At 41.6% G+C, this 20547-nt stretch overlaps 1 protein-coding gene across 3 annotated transcripts in view; it reads left to right on the top strand.

Annotated features, from left to right (window-relative positions):
- Positions 1-20547, top strand: part of prmt3 (protein arginine methyltransferase 3) — a 255955-nt gene that overhangs the window by 79236 nt on the left and 156172 nt on the right. The gene's annotated exons all lie outside the window — the stretch shown is intronic.

Below are 20547 nucleotides of genomic sequence, written 5' to 3'. Positions count from 1 at the left end.
AAACTCTGTGTATTGTGATAGTAAATCAGCTCTGTAATGCCACCTTAATGATGCACTGGTACAATTTTTTTACAAAATCACTGGCTTCACTAATGTGGGTTTAATTCCTTTCACTAGATTTTTACATTTGACTTGAACAGATCGGTATCTTGTTCCCTAGAGGCAAATAGAACTCACGCTTTCTCGGAAATTGCTGTGGATTGTGCCATTTTATTTGGTTGAGAAGCAAAATCCAATTGAGATTAGGCTTGAGTACTTTGCATTTTTGTTGGATTAGTTCTCAGTGACCTTGATGAGCTTATTGAACTATGTTTCAAAACTCTGCAGTCCTTCTAGTAAAAACGTACTTCCACTGAGCTGTTGGGTAACGAGTTTCAGGTTTTGCATCCAGCTACAGTCAAGAGAAAACACTGAACGTGTAAGGCAGGATGCTGAGTGACTTCAAGATGGTTTATTGTCATTTGACAGTACACGACTGTAGAGGACAACAGAATGATTGCTGGTCCGTATCTGATCCAGCAGAAAAAAACCCCCATAATATGCAGAAAGAAAGCAATAAAAAACATAATAAATATGAGTACATAGGATTAGCTTATGGATAAACTGATTGTCCGTACATTAAGTTATACTTGATTGAAGGGTATCTGTACATAACTCGATTGAGAGGAAATGACAAAGTAGTGGTGGGTTAATAGCTGGAGGTGTTGATCAGCTTGATGGGTTGGTTTGATGCTGTGTAGCTTCTTCCCTGATGGAAGTGTGACGAACAGTCCACGAGCAGGATTGGTGAGATCCTCGTGGTATTGCTGGCCTTTTTCTGGCGCCTTTCTGTATGTATGCCCTTAAAGGCTGGTAGGCTGGAGCTGGTGATGCTTTGGGCTGTTTTGACTAGCTGTTGTAGAGCCCTCCAGTCTGCCACAGTAAAGTTTCCATACCGCAGGGTGATGCAGCATGTTAGGGTGCTGTCAACTGCTCATTTGTAGGACTTGGAGGAAAATTGCAGACGATAACACTCCATCTGCCAGCTGTCCTTGTCAGCTTAGTGTAGAACACAGGTTTGAGAGATTTTGTAAATGATAATTGTAGCCATACTGCACCAGTGATAGAGAGTGTGAATGTTTAGGCCCATGTTTAGGATGCTATTCATTGACTTCACCTTGGTATTTAATATGATCATCCCTCAGAAGCTGGTGGATAAACTGTGTTCGTTGGGTCTTCAGCACCTCTCTCTCTTAACTGTATCTTGGGACTTATTGACAGAGGGACTGTGTTGGCAGCAATATCACACTGTACACTGGTGCCTGCCAGGGCTGCAGGTTCAGCCCGCTACTGTTCACGCCTCTGTTCATGACTGTACTGCTAGATTCATTTTAAACGGAATCATCAAATTTGCTGATGACACAGCAGTGGTTGGGCTCGTCAATAAGGGCAAAGTGTGAAGACCGCAATTTGAGTCTCAACATGGGGAAGACGAAAGTGACGACGTGGACTTCATGATGGTGCAGGCTGATCATTCCTAACTGCACATATGCAGATCCTCTGCGGAGAGATTGGGTACACTTAGCTTTTGGGAATGTACATAACGGATGATCTCACCAGGTACTAGCACACTACCTCTTTAGTCAAGAAAGCACAGCAGTGCCTCCACATGTTGAGGAGATTGAGTTGAGCGAAGCTCCCCATGCCCACTTCCATTCTAACCACATTGTAGAAGAACCATAAAGATTATTCTAAACCATAAGACATAGGAGCAGAAATAGGCTAGTACATATATGTCACCAAGTACGAGACTGAGATTCATTTTCTTGTGGGCTTACTCAATAAATCTATCGAAAAATAACCATAATAGAGTCAATGAAAGACTGCCCAACTAGGGCATTCAACCAGAGTGCAAAAAGCAACAAAATGCAAATACAAAAGGAAGAAACAACAGCAATATATAAACAAGCAATAGGTATCAAAAGCATGAGATGAAGAGTCCTTGAAAGGGAGTCCATTGGTTGTAGGAAGATTTCAATGGTGGGGAAAGTGAAGTTATTCCCTTTGGTTCAAGAGCCTGATGGCTGAGGGGGTAGGTGCCTAGAACTACATAATTTGGGAGGAGTAGTGAGGAAAATGCATTGAGCTGGAGAGCTGAGTGTGCAGATATGGGAAGAGGAATGGAGATGTTTGGATAGAGTAGTATGTTATACAGTTGGACTATGATGATCTCATGTAATGGAGACAACATCTGCATAATAATGCTGCAGTATCACTGATTTATAACAGTATTGTTACATTGGAAAAAGATTCTGAAACACTTATGTTTGTCCTTATCTTTGTGTCGCAAAGTCAAGTTTTTTTAAAGGTCTCTGTACAAAATTGCATTTTTGCAAATATGTGCAGAAATATGGCCAGGCATGAGGAAATACTGATAAATCGTAAGTCACTGTTCAATATTCATTATTTTTCTCCATTCAATTTAAAAGCAATGGGTACACAGAACTGTTTGTTAAGCTAATAGGTTACTTTCTGAACTGTGTCAGCCCACTGTTTGCACATTAAAATGAAACATGCAGACGTCCTGCTGCTCGAGAGGTGAATTGTTTTGCAGTGTTACGTTATTAAACAAATTCTGCAGGGGATGTGGTGCTAATGATCAACAGAACAAACACTGCATCCGTTTACAGTACTGTAACTGTAGACTCAGGCACCCTAGATTTTTTTATATAAATTTTGTTTTAAATGTTTATTGTTTGTCTTCTGCATTAGTATTTCTGTAGAAGAGAGCAAATTTTAATTTTCCAAACATTCACTTTCCAAAGAATATTAAATGTTACGGAGAAATTTTTGTATTTCATTAAAGAAAGTAACATATTCAGTCATAGACGTAAGATGCAGGAGGAACTCAGCAGGCCAGGCAGCATCTATGGAAAAAAATACAGTTGACATCTCTGGCTGAGACTTTTGTGTGTGTTTCTTGGATTTACAGCAACTGCAGATTTTTTCTTGTTTGTGATATTCAGTGACAGACCTCTTTTCAAGTAAAAACTAGTTTTAGGTATATAGCCCAATTCATAATTAAACAAAGATAAACAGGATACTAATGATCAATGGCGTAGAGTTGAATGAAATAAACTAATTAACTGAAACAGAAATGGGTGTAGAAGAAATCAAACTGAGCGAAGGACAACCAAACTAAAAGGAGAGAGTGTGGCAGATGTGACAATTTAACCTTCAAATCATCAATTCTTACACCTATAACCCCCTGGGTTGCCTCAGGCTCGCTCAACTCGTTCTCATCTAGGGGGAGCAGCCTTTGGCCCCGCCAAACTAGGTAATCAGCTGGTGTGGATGCTGTGTGATGTCCCCGCCCCGCCCAAAAACAGACAGTGCACCATATGCAATTAAATGAGTACAATTTATAAAGGTTACTATAACTAAGTGATTAATAACGATACAGTATATATGAAGGAAAAAAATAAAGAAAAGGCGCCAAACTTATCGAAGTCCAAACCACTTAGTGCACAACCATTGGAGCTCAATTACTGAAGTCTTCTGGCCACCATTCGATCCCCTCCGAACTCCTCGACTCGCAGCTTAGGACCATCCAAAGTGGTCAACCAAGCACATCTAACTTCATCTCCTCTCCTCGGAGTACCTCCTGGCCTTGGACCCCTGCTTCGGGTCCGTTCCTCGCCCAGTTTACAGCATCGCGTCCTCTGTCCCTCACCCCCTCGCGCCGATCTCTCCAAAAGCCCGCCAACAATAGTTTACAGACTCAGAAGAAAGAACAACATTAATCCCAATTGGTTTACAAAGGAATACAATTCTCGTTATCAGTAAATTTTAACCCAAACAAGCTTCCAGCACTCTCTTGCAACAAAGAAACATTCCTACTTTTAACAAAACAAAGAAGCCATTTTGATTACATACGCAGTAACAAAGAAAAAGAAGAAATCCCCTTTACATACCCTTGGCAAAAGTGAGCATGGCAACAAGACACAGGGTGGTCATCCTGCATCCACAAGGTATCTCCCAAGCAGAAATTCCATGACAGACAAGAGTTTCAAGATGTGCTGTCCAAGCTCTTCTAAAGGAGCACAGAGAAATGGGCAAGTTGAGCACCAGAAACGCAGTGGTTTGGCCACAGAAACTGAGTGCAGCATACAAGAGATACGTGAAACGACACCTTTTCTATATTGGAAGAAGTCCAGCATTGCTTTGAGCAGAAAACACTGGAACCCAAGTACACCCCTCTACAGTTTGGAGAAGTCTTGCCAGAAGTGTTCTTCATGGCAGAGATGCTGTCAAAAAGTCATTCTTCCGAAGTGGAAACGAAGCCAAGAGACTCACCTGCACACAAAAACGCAAGGACTGGGGTGCTGAACAATGGCAGCAAATGCTCTGAAGGGAAGAGTCAAAATTTGAAAATTTTGGTTCACACAGGAGGCAGTTTGTCCATAGCAGAGCCAGAGTGCATGACATTGATGAGTGTCTGCAGCCAGCAGTGAAGCACTGGAGAGGTTTCCTGCAGGTTTCGAGCTCCATTTCTGCAAATGGTATTGGTGATCTAGTCAGAATTAATGAAATCCTCAGTGCTGAGAAGTACAAGTGGATTCTCTTATCCATCACACAACACCATCAGTGAGGCATCTGATCAGTCCCAACTTCATTCTGCAGTAGAACAATGACCCCAAACACACGGCCAAGGTCACAAAGAACTATCTTCAGTACAACGGAGAACAGGGAGTTCTGCAACAGATAGTAGGCCTCCACAGAGCCTGGATCTTGACATCACCAAGGCTGTCTGGGATTACCTAGGGAGACAGAAGCAAGTGAGAAGGCGAAGGTCTGCAGAAGAACAGTGGCAAATTTTCCAAGCTGTTTGGGACAACCTACCAGCCGATTTTCTTTAAAAACTGCATGACAGTGAATCTAAGAGAATTGATGCTGTTTTAGAGGAAATGGATGATCACACCGAATATTGATTTGATTAAGTTTTTATTTTACTGTTTCCTGCTCTTTATAGGACACTTTTTTTTTAGAAATTTGGGAACTTACCATTTCATTATTTTTTAAAGCTTTAAAGATTTTTTTTCATGTGCCTAAAGCATTTTCACAATACTGTATGTTGCACATTTAACACTTAAAGGAAAGGAGAGAGTGGGAGAAGTTTAGATGACGAACTGCAGAGGTTGGAACCTTGGTAGTGTTACGAACCCCGTAACTGGGTCACTTACCAGCAAAGATAGAGAGGTCCGTTGAAGTCTGATGGTACTATTTTTAACAGTATTTATTAGTAAAAATACACAAAAATAATATCAATGCAAACATACAGATAATATACGTCGTCAATACTAAATCTAAAAGTGCAGGTATAATAATAATCAGTAAGAAATACGCTCTATCATTGTCTAGGGGATAATGTATTGTCCGATGGAAATATAGAAGTCACTCAGTTCATTTAGGCTGCAGCCTTTGGTTGGAGTCAAGAGAGAGATTTTTAGAAACTTGTCAGCTTTTCCTTTTTATGATTTCGATCCTTCAGAGTCTTGTTGTCGTGGCTGTTCCCTTGTGGCCTCTCCTTTAGCTAAGCCGTTCTTCTGTGGTAAGGCCCCAATCCCAGGCAAAGGGAAAGGACGCACGCAAGCCCCCCACCGGCTGTCGCTATTAAACGCTGTCACGGGATTTCTAGCGTTTCTCCTGAAGGGGTTGTTCCCCAGACCCTCTTTTATCCTTACTCACGGGGTCTCAGATGTCAATCCGGTTGGGATGATGCAATCCCTCAACGAGCCCACTCTGGTCATCCCCCGAGGGCTTCAGTGAATAGTACACTACTCAATACACAATTCCGTCTCAAGAGACAATGGCCGTTATCCGTGGCTTTGTCTTGCTGAGGCCAGGACACATTCCAAAACCTTGAGGATTCTCTCTCATTTCCTGGGTCCCAGACCTGAATTAATAGCGATCTTGCGATTCTCAAAAAGGAGGGGACCTTTCAGCCCCTCAGAGTTGTGGCACATTCGTAACAGTAGTTAAAGGCTCAACTTTCAGAGGTAGTTTGTTTAAAGTCATTTTCAGTACATAAGTGTAAAAGAGAATGAAAAGAATTGTTACTCCAGATCCGATACATCTAAAACATACACACAGTAAGATAAATAACACCATAGTAAAATAAACACAATAAGTATAAATACATGTCCTGAAGAAGGGCCACGGCTCGAAATGTTGACTGTTCATTTCCACAGATGCTGCCTGACCTGCGGAGTTCTTCCAGCATTTTGTGTGTGTTGCTTTGGATTTCCAGAATCTGCAGACTTTCTCGTGTTTACATAAGATGTTTTTTTTTATACATTGATTGTATGTCCATAAACTGAAGCTAGGCATTTTATGTGTTATTCATTTGCAACCAAAGCAGAGCCTTTCAGATCAGATCAAATTCAAGTTTAATTATCATTCAGCTGTACATGAATACAGCTGAGTGAAACAGCGTTCCTCTAGGGCCAAGGTGCAAGATGTACACAGCTCATTCAAAATAACAAGCACACACACAGTAGCACAAAAATACACATATATATTAGCCCAGGACCCTGAGTGACGTGTCCCGCAAATTGATGGTTCAGTTCCTGGCAGTGCATGGACCAAAATATGCATATAATCCAGCCTGCCATTCCACTGATCAAACACAAGAGGGCAGCACCAATGAGTGAGGCCAGCTCCTAACCGAGCATGGATACCATTGGCATCTCCTCTCTGGAACTGCAGCAACGGGCAGGCCTGCAGCTTGAGTCCTAGTCGTCACTACAGCTGTGGTCACCTAGCCAGCTGTTGTGCCACCAGACAAAGGAAGCAGGCCTGCGGCTCTTACATTATCAATATCCGAGTGGGTCTTGCTATAGCAAGAGAAACATCCAAGACAATTACTCACTGATGGGGTAGACATGCAATACCCAGAGTTCTTGGAGTCTAGGAAAGAAGGCATTTAACAAAGAGAAAAGCACGTTTGGTTGGCCCTGAGGGGCCACTGTGTCCGAAAGCGCAGCCGTTTTACTGGAAGAATACTTAATGCAGGAGACTGAATTGACAGTGAAGAATACTTCATAGGTTCATTAAAGTTGACCCGTGTGGCTTGCCCCCAATCACTCCATTTCTAAATAGCTTGCCAGGCCATTTCAGAAGGGAGTTAAAAATTCTTGCATATTGGAAACTGTATGTAGTCTGGACTGATTAAGGCAGCAGATTTCCTTTCCTGAAGTAGGTTATTGAACCAAAAAATGTCTATAACAATTTGTGCGTTTCAGGGTAACAATTACTGAAACTAACTTTTCATTCCAAATGTATCTAATTAACTAAATTTGAATTCCCATCTGTTATGGCAGGATTAAACCTTGGGTCTCTGGATCATTAGGCCCCTGGATACTAATCTAGTACTTTAATCACTTCTGCAACAATGCTGTGAAATGCCCCAGTTCAAAGAAGAATTATTCATCATCTCTAAAAATGAACTTCCATCTTTCTTGTAGGGCTGTAACTTGCAAATCTAATTGAGTGATGCGTTTTCACTACTTCTCCTTTTGTATCTGAGTCAGAAGATCCCAGTCCAGAGATTTGGGCTCCTCTCATTCTCCTATGCTCCAGGGAATAAAGTCCTAACCTATTCAATCTTTTCCTATAACTCAGGTCCTTAAGCCTTGGCAACATACTTGTAATTTTTCACTGCATTCATTCAATCTTGTTGCTATCTTTCCTGCAGGTAGATGACCAGGACTCAGAGGCTCATTTAATTGTCAAAGTACGCATGTACAATGCAAATCTGATATTTGTCTTCTCCAGATAGCCATGAATTACAGGAAAACCATGGGTGCTGATGAAAGAAAAGACATTAACTCTCTTCCCCCAGCATGAAAAAGAAAAGAAACAAAGCTCACAGACCCTAAAATCTTCCCCTTCCTTGCAGAAAAAACAGCGACAATAACAGTCCCGACTCCTCACCTGCAGGAAAAAAACAGGAACAATAACAATCCACACTTCCTTACTTGCAGAAAGGTATAGCAACAGTGGCATCAAAACCCTCTAAACCCCCACACAAAATATTACCAGATCACCTACCATTTGTCCACAAGAAAGAAAACACTGAAAAACTGAGGGAAACCGATGTAAAGTGCAGTCCAATAATCGAGATAAGTCTCAGAATATCAAAAACATCCTTTTGTCTACATACAAGAAGAGCAGCTGCACAAACACAGTCCTTCTGTAAAGAGTGACCACCAGCCTGGCCCGAATGCACTGGTCCAGCTGCTGGCCAACACTAGGTGCCATGATTTTCCATCTGGCAGCGGAGATTATCCTGGAACTTGGTGCATAGTGTATGGAAACACTGAAAGGTTTGAGATTATTTTTCACAGAGAACTGTCCTTGCATTGCGTTTTTTAACATTATTTAGAAATGGTTGTTAAAACAACATTCATACTCCCACTGCCAATAGGATAAAACCATGGCTGCAAAGATACAAGAAGTTTACCTGTGTCCTATGACACGTAGCAGCTTTAGGGTTTTTTAAATTCATTCATTCACAGGATGTGAATGTTGTTGGTTATGACAATATTTATAGTCCACCAATATCTGAACTGAAGAAATGATATGAAGTCAAATACCTAGTGGTTTGGAGTGGCATATATTTTGGTAGATGTTCTTTCCTTTGGGACATTGATAAATTAGAATTTATTTTCCACCAGTCCGTTCTGTAATAGTGATTGCTGATATTAGCTTTCTCGTTCCTGATTTACTGGATATGTAAATATTAATTCCCCAGCTGCCCTGCTGGGACTCAAACCCGGACTTGGTTTGATTCTCTCCTGTTGCTTATCACGTGTGGAGCATCAGCAGTTGGGATGCTGAAACCTGACGCTTCCTTTGTTGATGATTCCATTTGGCAACTAGTTATCACGGTGCAGGGTTGTGGATGAGGTTGGAGTCGGAAGCATGAAGACAGTCCACAGAACCTGTGGTGTATTACAGACGAGGCTCAACCTGTCTCTTTCCCACACCCTCTTGTCTACTTCACAATGTAGTTGACTCGGGACCTTCTAAATAAAGATGAAAGATTAGCTTTATTTGTCGCATGTGCGTCAAAAGCAGACAGTGAAATGCATCATTTCATCAAATCAAATCAAATCTGCAAGGGTTGTGCTGGGGACAGTCCTCAGGTGTTACCATGCTTTTGGCACCAACATAGCATTCCCATAACAACCTCAACCCTAGCTGTACATCTTTGGAATGTGGGAGGAATCTATGTGGTGACAGAGAGAATGTACAAATTCCTTACAGACAACGGCAGGAATTGAACCCCAGTCGATGATCGCTGACACTGTGTTGGTCAAATTAACTTCCAATTTTATTAAGTAAAGTGTCTACTTTTTACAGAGGGTACTTTATTGTTAATATGATATGTACTTGATGTTTGAAAGTATCAGCAAAACAGATTTAACTTTTGTTTGTTATGTGAAATACAAATGATAGGAGTGATATTTTAGGGATGGGCAAAATGGAGTTGCCATTTAACAGATTTTGGTCTTTTGTTGTATGTGATTGTTGTTTACTAGGTCACCGTTCATTGTCCATTCCTAATGGATCTTGAGAAGGTTGATCATGGTGAGCCATCTTCTAGATCCCTGCATTCCATCTCAGGATCACACAAAGTCTATAGTATAGAATGAGGCCATTCTGCCCACTGAGTCCATGATGGTTCTGTGCAAGAGCTACTTCCTCTTCTTGCCCTACAGTCATTGCCTACCAGGTTTTCCTTTCAAGCATTGGCCAAACCTGTGTTACATAAGAATTCCATTCCTTAAAAACGTCCAGTAGCTGATTTCTCCAAAAGTCAGAAACAGTCACTTTGTATAGCAACACATACAAAATGCTGGAGGAACTCAGCAGGCCAGGCAGCATTTAAGCAAAAGAGTATTGTCGACGTTTTGGACCAAAATTCAACCCACGTTGTTTTCTTTATGTACGCTTGATATAATTATTCCATTACATTGAATAATTTCATAACACTGTCTATAATATATACTGTAAACAGGTATTAATGAATACCATGAAACTTCTTATTATAACTATGAAAACTGTATGGGTGAATTTGCATGAAGCCGGGTTTCTGTAAGTCAGATCGTTTGCAGCCCAGGGTACCTCCTGTACCTGTCAGTTTCCTTTTGAGCTTCTTGACTGAATCTACCTCAACTATTCTTCCTGGCAGTTCATTCCTGATTCTTAATGTTCTGCAGACTACAAAAGTAATTCTTCATCCAGGTTCAAAGGTCAAAGTTTATGTTCAAAGTAAATTTATTAATAATGTACATATATGTCATTATGTACAACCATGAAGTTTGTTTTCTTGTGGGAATATTCAGTAAATCCAAGAACCAATACAGGATCACTGAAAGACTGCCCAACCAGGGCATTCAACCAGGGCCTGTGTAAACAAAAAGAAGAAACAATAATACATAAATAAGCAATAAATATCAGGAACATGAGATGAAGAATCCTTGAAAGTGAGTCCATAGGTTGTGGGAACAGTTCAACAATGGGGCAAGTGAAGTTATCCCTGCTGGTTTAAGAGCCTGATGGTTCTTAAAACTGGTGGTATGGGTCCTGAGGGTCCTGTAGCAACTTCTTTATGGTGGCAACGAGAAGAGAGCATGGCCTACGTGGTAGGTGTGCTTGATGATGGATGCTACTTTTCTGTGACACTGCTCCATATAGATGTTCTTGATGGTGGGAAGGGCTTTACCCCTGATGGATCAGGCTGTATGTGGTGCACCTGTGCTGGTGGAGATTGTGGAGCAGATGTTCTTGGCAATCCAAACTAACTAGGTTCTGTAAGTGAGGAAATCAATGATCTAATTGCACAAGGAGATGCTGAGACCAAGGTCTTGAAACTTACTGATTAGGTTTGAGGGGATGATGGTACTGAATGCTGAGCTGTAGTCGATAAAGAACATCCCAATGTATGCTTTTTAGCTGTCCAGGTTTTCCAGGGTTGATTGAAAAGCCAATTAAATGGCATCTGCTGTGGACCTGTTGTAATGGTTTGCAAAATAGAGTGGACCCATATTGCTTCTCAAGCAAGAGTTGATATGTTTCATCACCGCCCTCTCAAAACACCTCATCACAGTGCACTTAAGTGCTACCGGATGATAGGCTTTGAGAAAGGTTACCATGTTCTTAGTCATTCAGTAGGTATTTACTGAAGCCTGTATGAAGCAAACGGGTACCTCTGCTGAAGCGAGAGGTTAAAGATCCCTGTGAACACTCAGCCAGGCACCTCATCTGGCTCAGATGCTTTCTGTAGGTTCACCTTCCTGAAAGATACTCTGATTTCAGCATCAGAGACTGAAATCGCAGTCATCAGAGGCTGTGGGAATACTTGAGCGCTCCTCCATGTCTTGATGGTCAGAGTAAGCATAGAAGGCATTGAGCTTGTCAGGGAGCAAAGCCTTGTTGTCACCTATGTCGCCTGGTTTTGCATTATAAGAGCTGATAGCATTCAAGCCCTGCCACAGCTGTTGAACCTCCTTCAGTGTCTCATGTTTCAGCTGGAATTGCCATTTGCATGGGAGATGGAGTTCTGGAGATTGTACCTGGACCTCTTGTACCTTACTTGGTCACCAGACCTGAATGCCACTGATCTGGCCCTGAGCAGATTGCAGATCTCATTTTTCATTCAGAGCTTCTGGTTGGAGAAAGCTCTGAATGATTTCGTGTGGACACACTCGTCTGCAACTATGATGTCTCATTCAGATCCTCAGATGAGTTCTTGAACATGGCTCAGCCCACCGACTCGAAGCAAACTCATAGCTGCTCCTCTGCCTCCCATGACCACCATTTTGTTTTCTTTATCTCTGGAACCTTGCTCTTCAGCCTCTGTATGCAGTTAAGAGAAGGACAGAGAAGTGATCAGATTGCCTGAAATTCAGTCTAAGCACGGGATGGTAGGCATTCCTAATCATAGTATAGCAGTGGTTGAATGTGTTGGGACTCCTGGTGTTGCAAGTTATATATCGATGATGATTGGGCAGAGATTTCTTCAAACAAGCCTGACTGAAGTACTGACTTGAAAGGCATTAGAGTAGCTTGTTTCTTGTTTGGTGATGGTAGTATTCAATATCTCAAGTGCCTGATTGAAGTTGGCTTTTGGCGGTATGTAAACTGCAGTTCGGATCAGGGAGAACTCTTCTGGTAAGTAGAACGGTCGGCACTTAATGCTTAGATGTTTCAGGTTGGGAAAACAAGAGTACGACATGACCGCTGCATTTGATCACCACAAAGAGTTTATCATGAAGCACGAACCTGCACTTTTCTCTGAATCAGTAGTCCAGTCCATCCTGTGTTTGAGAAGCCCTTGGGTCTTGTCAACCTAGCCGGCATATTCGGAATGAGCCATGTCTCTGTGAAACACAGAAGGCAGCAAATCCTCATTTCCCTCTTAATTCACCAATCTTGCCTTTTGGTCCTCAGTCATCTTCTGCAGCGACTGTGCATTTGCACTCAGCTGGCTGGATAGAGGAATTTCCATCCCTCTGCGTCTCAGCCTGGCTTGGAGTCCTTCCCTCCAACTTCTTTTTCAGCCGTGGCAACATACTTTGTTCTGCAACGTACTTTGTCCGTACCTGCAGGCTTGAGAGTTGAGTCCGCCGGGCCCTTCAGAAGATCATGAAATGGGTATTTCATTAATACAATTCAAAAGGATGTGCTCAAAGGGAAATGACAGGCTTCAGATTTCAGTGAGAGTAATTCAGAAGTATATTTAGAAGTTTTTGAAGCAGCCTGCATCACATCGCCGTGGTTCACTGGCACCATCTTGTACCATGGTATGTGTACCGTGTACTGCAGTCAGTTGTGGTACAGTCTTATTGCACCTCCTGAATTTTGTTTAGTTGTATCCTCTGATATGACACAGCTGGGGATGATGGAAACAAAAGATTAAATTACAGGGAAGATCTAGTGTGCAGTTGCATTGCTGTCTGAGTTGGCAATTATTAGAAGGGCCAAAATGCTGTCTTTCAATGTCATGAGGAAATATGGAATATCCCTAATGCTGTCCCATTGATGTGTATTTTACGGTATAGAACCCAAGGCTATCCCGGTGTCCAGAAATTAGCTCAGTCTCTTATCAGCTGCACGCCTTCTGTAATGTTGGATGATTTGCTGGTACAGCACGGATGACTTCAGATTATCAGTCCTCATAAGAAATGAGCAAAAGCTGCTATCTATTCCCTGTCACCAGAGGCGATTGCTTTGATTTAACCGTCGTCACTAAATCCTTCCTTTCATCATCGTACACTGTGGGATTTGGGTGTAGATTTCTCAACTTTAAAACAATATTTTCCCCACAAGGTCTAACAATGAGACAGCCACTTGCGTATAAATGAAAAGAGACTGCATTGCATTTATTTAGCAAGACTTCATGAACTCGGGGTATTTTTCAGCCTATTAACTATTTTAGCAATTTCTGTTCGGATTTTTGGCAGTCTGGCAGTTTATATGAAAATAGAACAGTACAGCTCGGTGCAGGCTGATCAGGCCACAATACTGTGGTGACCTTTTAACCTACTCCAAGATCAATCTAGCTCTTCCATCTAATCTAGTGCTCCATTTGTTTTCCCTTTCATCCATGTACCTCTCTAAAAATCTCTTAAAATGTTTAATGTATCTGTCAGCACCTCTGACTGTGTGTTCCATGCATCTACCACACTCTATGTAAAAAGAAACACCCTTTGACATCCCAACTCTACTTTTCTCCAATTACCTTAACATTATGCCCCTTGCTTTAGCTATTTCTGCTCAGGGAAAAAGTTGTTGGCTGTCTAGTCTATCTATGTCTCTTATCATTTTATACACCTCTATCAAGTTGCCTTATATCCTCCTTCACTCCAAAGAGAAAAGCTCTATCTCACTCAATCTATTGCCAAACGACACTCTCTCTAATCTAGGCAGCATTCTGGTAAAGCTCCTCTGCACCCTCTCTAAAGCGACCAGAACTGAACAGAGGTGGCATGGTAGCATTGTGGTTTGCACAACGCTGTACTGTACAGGCAGCCTGGGTTCAATTCTTCTCACTGCCTGTAAGGAGTTTGTAAGTCTCCCTGTGATTGCATGGGTTTCCTCTGGGTGCTCAGGTTTCCTCCCACAGTCCAAAGAGGTGCTGGTTGGTAGGCTGATTGGTCATTGTAAGTTGTCCTATGATTTGGCTAGGATTGCCCACCATTGACATCAGCCTCACAAGTCTCTAATTCCCAAGATTAACTCTATAACCTTTCTCGAACAAAGAAAGAACATTTGTCATTCTCCAATCATCAGCTTCTACTCCTGTGGCCATCGAATTTACAAAGACTACTGTCAGTGTCCCAGCAATCTCTTCCCTTGCTTCCCATAGTAATCTGGGGTATATCCTGGGACTCAGCTGTCCTACAGATTTTCAAAATTCCTGCACGTTCTCATTCTTAACGTTAACATGTTGCAGCATTTCAGCCTGTTTTACCCTGACCTTTTACTTACCAAGCTCCTTCTCACTGAATAAAAGTTTTCATTTAGGGCTTCCCCTACCAATATTCCCTCTAGGATGTGCATTTGTGCAGTCGCACAGAGGAATTTAAACTGCGTACAAAGGGCTGTCGCCCTCTTCTTTGTTGGCATGTTAAGTATATTTCACGATGGTACACAATCACACTTCCTTCTCCAGTTTCTGGTGCGGACGGTGTTGACAACATGGAGTTTGTGATGATTTGTCTGCAGATTTTAGAAGTGGCTTCTTTATACTTAGTTACTGAAGAAATTATTTGTTCACTATGTTGAATTCCAAAGAAGCAAAGAGTGTGAAGTGCAAAAGAACTACTAGTTCATTTTAAGCAGAATGGCTTAATGACCATTTCAAACAACTTTAGTAACATGTGAAAAGACATTCACGACACTGAGCAGAAGACATCTCCTCTGTGAAATAATACCATGGGATATTTTATTCATATTTGAGAATGAAACACGTTTTAATATCTCCTTCAAAGGACCCTATACCAATTCTTGTATTTCTGCATTGTGTGTCACCTCATGTTCAGGCCTCAGAAAAATTGTAGAAAGTAACTTCTAATGAATAAAAGGTGTCAAATGAGTCAAAGGGTAAGAGGTGTACACTTGCTGTGGCTTAAAGTTCACGTGTGAGCTTCTCAGAAACTTCACATCTCCAATCCAAGTAGCATTCTTTCTCATATATAATGCACACACTACAGACCACATAAAAGGTTTCCAGGCTGTTTTGAGGCAGTCGTCACTGCTGTCCTACGCAACATCTGGCATTCAGTCACCTCCATTTAAAGGAAAGGCAGCATCCTAGTCAAACTGTACATTGTGGGAATGTAGCACAAGTGAGCTGCCCCATTTCCATCATTACAAAGTATGCAGCTGGCTGTGAAAATACACTTTGGGATTATGAGATCAAGAAAGGCTTTAAGACAGGGGTCCCCAACCTGTGGTCCACTGACCTCTCGGTGAGTGGTAAGGCTCCATAGCATAGAAAAGTTCGGGATCCCTTGCTCTAAAGGATCAAAAGAAACAGGGATAGGATTATGCCCTTTGGCCATTTGAGCGCATTCCATCATTTATTGAAGTTGATATGATCTTGGTCCTGGCTCCACCTACCCGCCAATCGCTTTAATTTTTGGTCCCTTTAATCCATCGATCTATTTCTGCCATTAAAGGTTCAAAGGTTCATTTTATTACCGAAGTATGTACGCAGAATACAACTCTGAGATTTGTCTTCTCCAGATAGCCATAAAATTCAGAAAACTGGAGAAGTAGTTGAGAGAAAGACATCGATTCCCCCACTCCCTGAGTTAATAGTTCAGTAACTCTGTTGCAGAGTTAGCTGTCACATAGAATTCCAGAGATTCACAAGCCTTAGAAAAAAATCCCTCCCTTTAGGCCAATCTTGGTTTTGAATGGATATTCCCCTATTTTGACTGCTTCTTTCAACTGATGCTGCCCGACCTGCTGAGTTCATCCAGCTTTTTTGTACCCCTATTGTGAAGATATCCCCTGGATTTCCACAATATAAACCCGTTCAAGTTTCAAGAAGGTCACCTCTTATTCTTCTCTCCTGAGTCCCAAGAGCTGTATTGTGCCCGGGGGGGAAGATGAGGTGTTGTTAGAAGGGTTATAGAACATTACAGCACAGAAACAGGCCCTTCAGCCCATCTAGTCTTTGCTGAACCATTAATCTACCTAGTCCCATTAACCGGCACCCGTACCATAGCCCTCCATACCCCTTGCATCCATGTACCTATCCTAATGCCTCTTAAATGTTGAAAGCAACCCCACGTCCACCACTTGTCCTGGCAGCTCCTACACTCTCACCATTCTCTGAGTGAAGAAGGTCCCCCTCATGATATGCTTAAACATTTCACCTTTCATCCTTAGCCCATGACCTCTCGTAGTGTCACTCAACCTCAGTGGGGAAAAAAGCCAGCTTGCAATAATTGCAATTATTTCTACGTTCGAGGAAATAAAGTAGAACAACCTTTCCCTCTAACTCAGGTCCTAAAGTCTTGGCAGCATCCTTGTAACTTTTTTCTGCTTGCAAGTGAAGGATTGTTGTTCTCCCAGCTTGCTTTTGGACATGTTGAAACTTCTTCTGTAAACATCTCTCTTGTGGAAATGAAGCTGTTTAGACAACAGCCTTCACTAATTTGTAATCAATGCCTGTTTGCAATAGAGGCGTGGGACTACCTAACATGCATTCAATGTAAGCTTTTCATTTAAATTGTAAAATCACTTGACATCAGCAAATTGTACCTTGGCAAGTGAATTATTCAGTTTCTATATGGCAAACTCTGCCCTTTTACTTCTTGTTTAACACTGTGTCATATGATGTGGGCGATCATGGTCTTTCCATGACCATGGTTGTAAGTGGCAAATTTTTCTACAGAAGTGGTTCGCCATTGCCTTCTTCTGGGAAGTATCTTTACTAAACGGGTGGCCCCAGCCTGAACAATACTCTTCAGAGCTTGACTCCTTGGCATCAGTGGTTGCATAACCAGGACTTGTGATATGCACTAGTTGCTCATATGACCATCCACCCGCCTGCTCCCATGGCTTCACGTGACCCTGATTGGGGTCGGGGGGGAGGGGGTTGCTGATCAGGTGTTACACCTTGCCTAAAGTGACCTACAGGCGAGTGGAGGGAAGGAGTGCCTTACACCTCCTTTGGTAGAGACATATCTCCACTCACCACCTAACGTTTAATGGTAAGATATTCAAAATCTAGAGATTAAGTGGACACTCTGTCATTCATCTTGATATTCGCTGGTTATAATCAAGGTTCTAATTGGACCTGTGCATTCAGAATGTTGTAAATTCTGCCAAGGACAGAGGATACATACAAACCGGAACAGAGGCTAGCAGTTATTGCATGTATACATATAATCTCACAGTTTTTAATACTGTGGGGAGCTTCTTAAACAATTAGCTTGGTTTTCTGCATTTATGTCAGTTACTTCGCCTGAAGAATGCGTTTGAATCCCCTTTTTAAGTACATCTGGAAAGGATTAGTTTTTGTTCACATGGACTTTCAGATATCAGTCTTTGCCAGTCAATTCGCAATTCAAGCTTCGGTACTTATCGGCTCAAAGTTCCAGTACATTTGCTCCGCAAAAAAAGAGTCAGGCCTTAACTCTGATCATTGAAGTCACTGGCACTGTTATGGAGTTCCTTCTGCTGGGACAGATAACTCATCATTCTTCATCTTGATACACTGCAGATGGCAGAATTGCTGACTAAGCTAACATTTGGATCCGAGCCACATTTTGGAGTAACTGTACATTTGCTATGCATCTGTTACTATTCAACTGTAAAGGATTTGTGGCATTCCCACTTCCGTGGATTATCCATCCTATGTGACTTTGAATTAAATTTTTTAAAGCATGCCATTTCATAAAATTTAACCATACTGATGTGATTTATTGAAAGGTGTAGATGGAGTGGATACCTTTCCTATAGTGGGGGGGGGGGGGGGGGAGTCTAAGACCAGACAGCAAAACCTCAGAATGCATCCTTTTAGAAGAGAGATAAGGAGGAATTTTTTTTTAGCCGGAGCGTAGCAAATCTGTGGAATTCATTGCCATAGACAGCTGTGGAGGCCGAGTCAATGGATATATTTAAAGCAGAGGTTGATAGTTTTTTGATTAGTAAAGGTTACAGGAAGGAGACTGGAGAATGGGATTGGGGTCGTGGTTGATAGTAAATCAGTTGTGATGAAATGGTGGAGCAGACTTGATGGGCGAAATGGCATAATTCTGTTCCAATGTCTTATGGTTGAACCCTGGGGTGTCACCTGGGCTATAAGTGCTTCAGCTGCTTCATCAGTGACCTCCCTACCAGCATAAGGTCAAAGGTTGGATTTTTTTTGATGATTGCTCAATTCTGTCATAAAACAAATGTATATCCTGTTTAAATTGAAAAGTAAGTAGAGCTTCATTTACAGAGGGAGCTATCCAGCCTTAAACCTGCAAGAGGGATGTTAGTTTAAATTTCCAGCAGATTAATTAAACTTTCACAATAATGAAAAACTTTTAAGGTATGCCCACTGTTCTATTTAAAGTACTATTTTTTGAACAAAGGAATATCATTAATTTTTGTGTTGAGAACTGTTTATCAACTTGTTTACTTGAAATGGCGAGGACTTTCTCAATTGTAAATGCGGAATTGTATATATAGTACACTGTTTACCCCATCAGATCAATGTACTCAATTGTTTTGTGCATAGAACATGACAGGAAGGTAATGTGTTCTAATTTGTCACAAAGGCAATTTCTATTATTGTACAAGTAGCTAAAATTGGATCTGTGCTTCATTATTGCAGAACCACCTGGATCTCTGTAGAACTCTTAAACACAAGATTAAGAATAAGAAAATAGAACATAGAACAGTACAGCACACTACCCTTGTTAGTGACTGGACTTTCAGCCCAGACATTGTAAACTCAATTCCCATAGTGGTAAAACATGGAATTGAGCACACAAAATCTGGTCACTTCTGATTAAAACTAACAGTGAAAAACCCAATTGGTACATTAATTGTTTTCACCTTCATTTTTACCTGTCAATCTATGACTTGTGTCCCACTCACAGACTACTGCCTGACTACCCACAGTATTAGATCAGATGTAAATGAGCTTTTGATTTAATAGGTGGATAGATTCTTGTTTAGTTAGGACATGAAGGGATATGGGGAGAAGGCAGGAGATTGGGTTTGAGAGGGAAATCCACTGATCCATCAACCATTGTGAAATGGTGCAGCAGATTTGATGGGCCAAATGGCCTAATACTGCTCCTGTATCTTATGGTCACACCTTTGTTTGGACATTAAAAGTTGTTAGGTCAAGAAAAAGATAGAAGATTCAAGATTATTGTCATTCCTCAATATATGAGCGTAAAGAACAAAGTGATGATTACTCTGGATCCAACATAACATTAAAAAAAAACACAATAAGCATGATGGACAGGCCACAAAAAAAAACAACGAAGCACAATAAATATAAATATAAAGGCAATCCTATGAAACACAACGTAATTGTTATATACATAGATTCATTGTATGTCCATGATGTGATGATAGGTGATGTGTATGTAGTGCAGATAGGATGCGTTAATGGGTGGGGGTGTGTTTGAGTCTGTGGGTCCTGGTGCGGGTGCTATGTAGCCTTTTTCCTGATAGGAGTGGGACAAGCAGTCCCTAAGCATGATATTGCTGGCCTTTTTTTTGTAAGACCATAAGATATAGGAGCAGAATTAGGCCATTTGGCCCATTGAGTCTGCTCTGCCATTTCATCATGGCTGATCCAATTTTCTTCTCAGCCCCAATCTCCTGCCTTCTCCCCGTATCCCTTAATGCCCTGACCAATGAATGTCTTCCTTGATTATACATGAAGACAGCCGTCCGTGCAAAGAATTCCACAGATTCACACCCTCTGGCTAAAGCAATTTCTCCTTAACTCCATTCTAAAAGGATGCCCCTCTATTCTGAGGCTGTGTCCTCTGCTCTTAGATTCCCTCAGCACAGCAGACTTCCTCTCGACAACCATTCATTCAAGGCCTTTCGACATTCAATAGGTTTTAATGAGGTCTCTCTTCATTCTTCTGAATTCCTGGGAATACAGGCCCAGAGCCATCAAATGTTCTTCATATAACAAGACCTTCAATCCTGGAATCATTTTCATGAACTTCCTTTGAATCCGGTCCAGTTTCAGCAGATCCTTTCTAAGATAGGGGGTACAAAACTGCTCACAGTATTCCAAGTGAGGCCTCACCAGTGCTTTATAGAGTATAAATTAACCTTTAGGAACCTGCACAAGGACTCCCAAGTCTCTTTGCACGTTGGTCTTCTGCATTTTCTCTCCATTTAGAAAATAGTTACCCCTTTCATTTCTTATACCAAAGTGCATGACCTTAAATTTCCCGACACTGTATTCTATCTGCCATTTCTTTACCCATTGTCCTAATCTAAATCCTCCTGTAGCCT

Source organism: Hypanus sabinus, chromosome 7, assembly GCF_030144855.1.
Source record: "Hypanus sabinus isolate sHypSab1 chromosome 7, sHypSab1.hap1, whole genome shotgun sequence".
NCBI lineage: Eukaryota > Metazoa > Chordata > Chondrichthyes > Myliobatiformes > Dasyatidae > Hypanus > Hypanus sabinus.
This window is presented reverse-complemented; position numbering and strand designations above follow the sequence as displayed.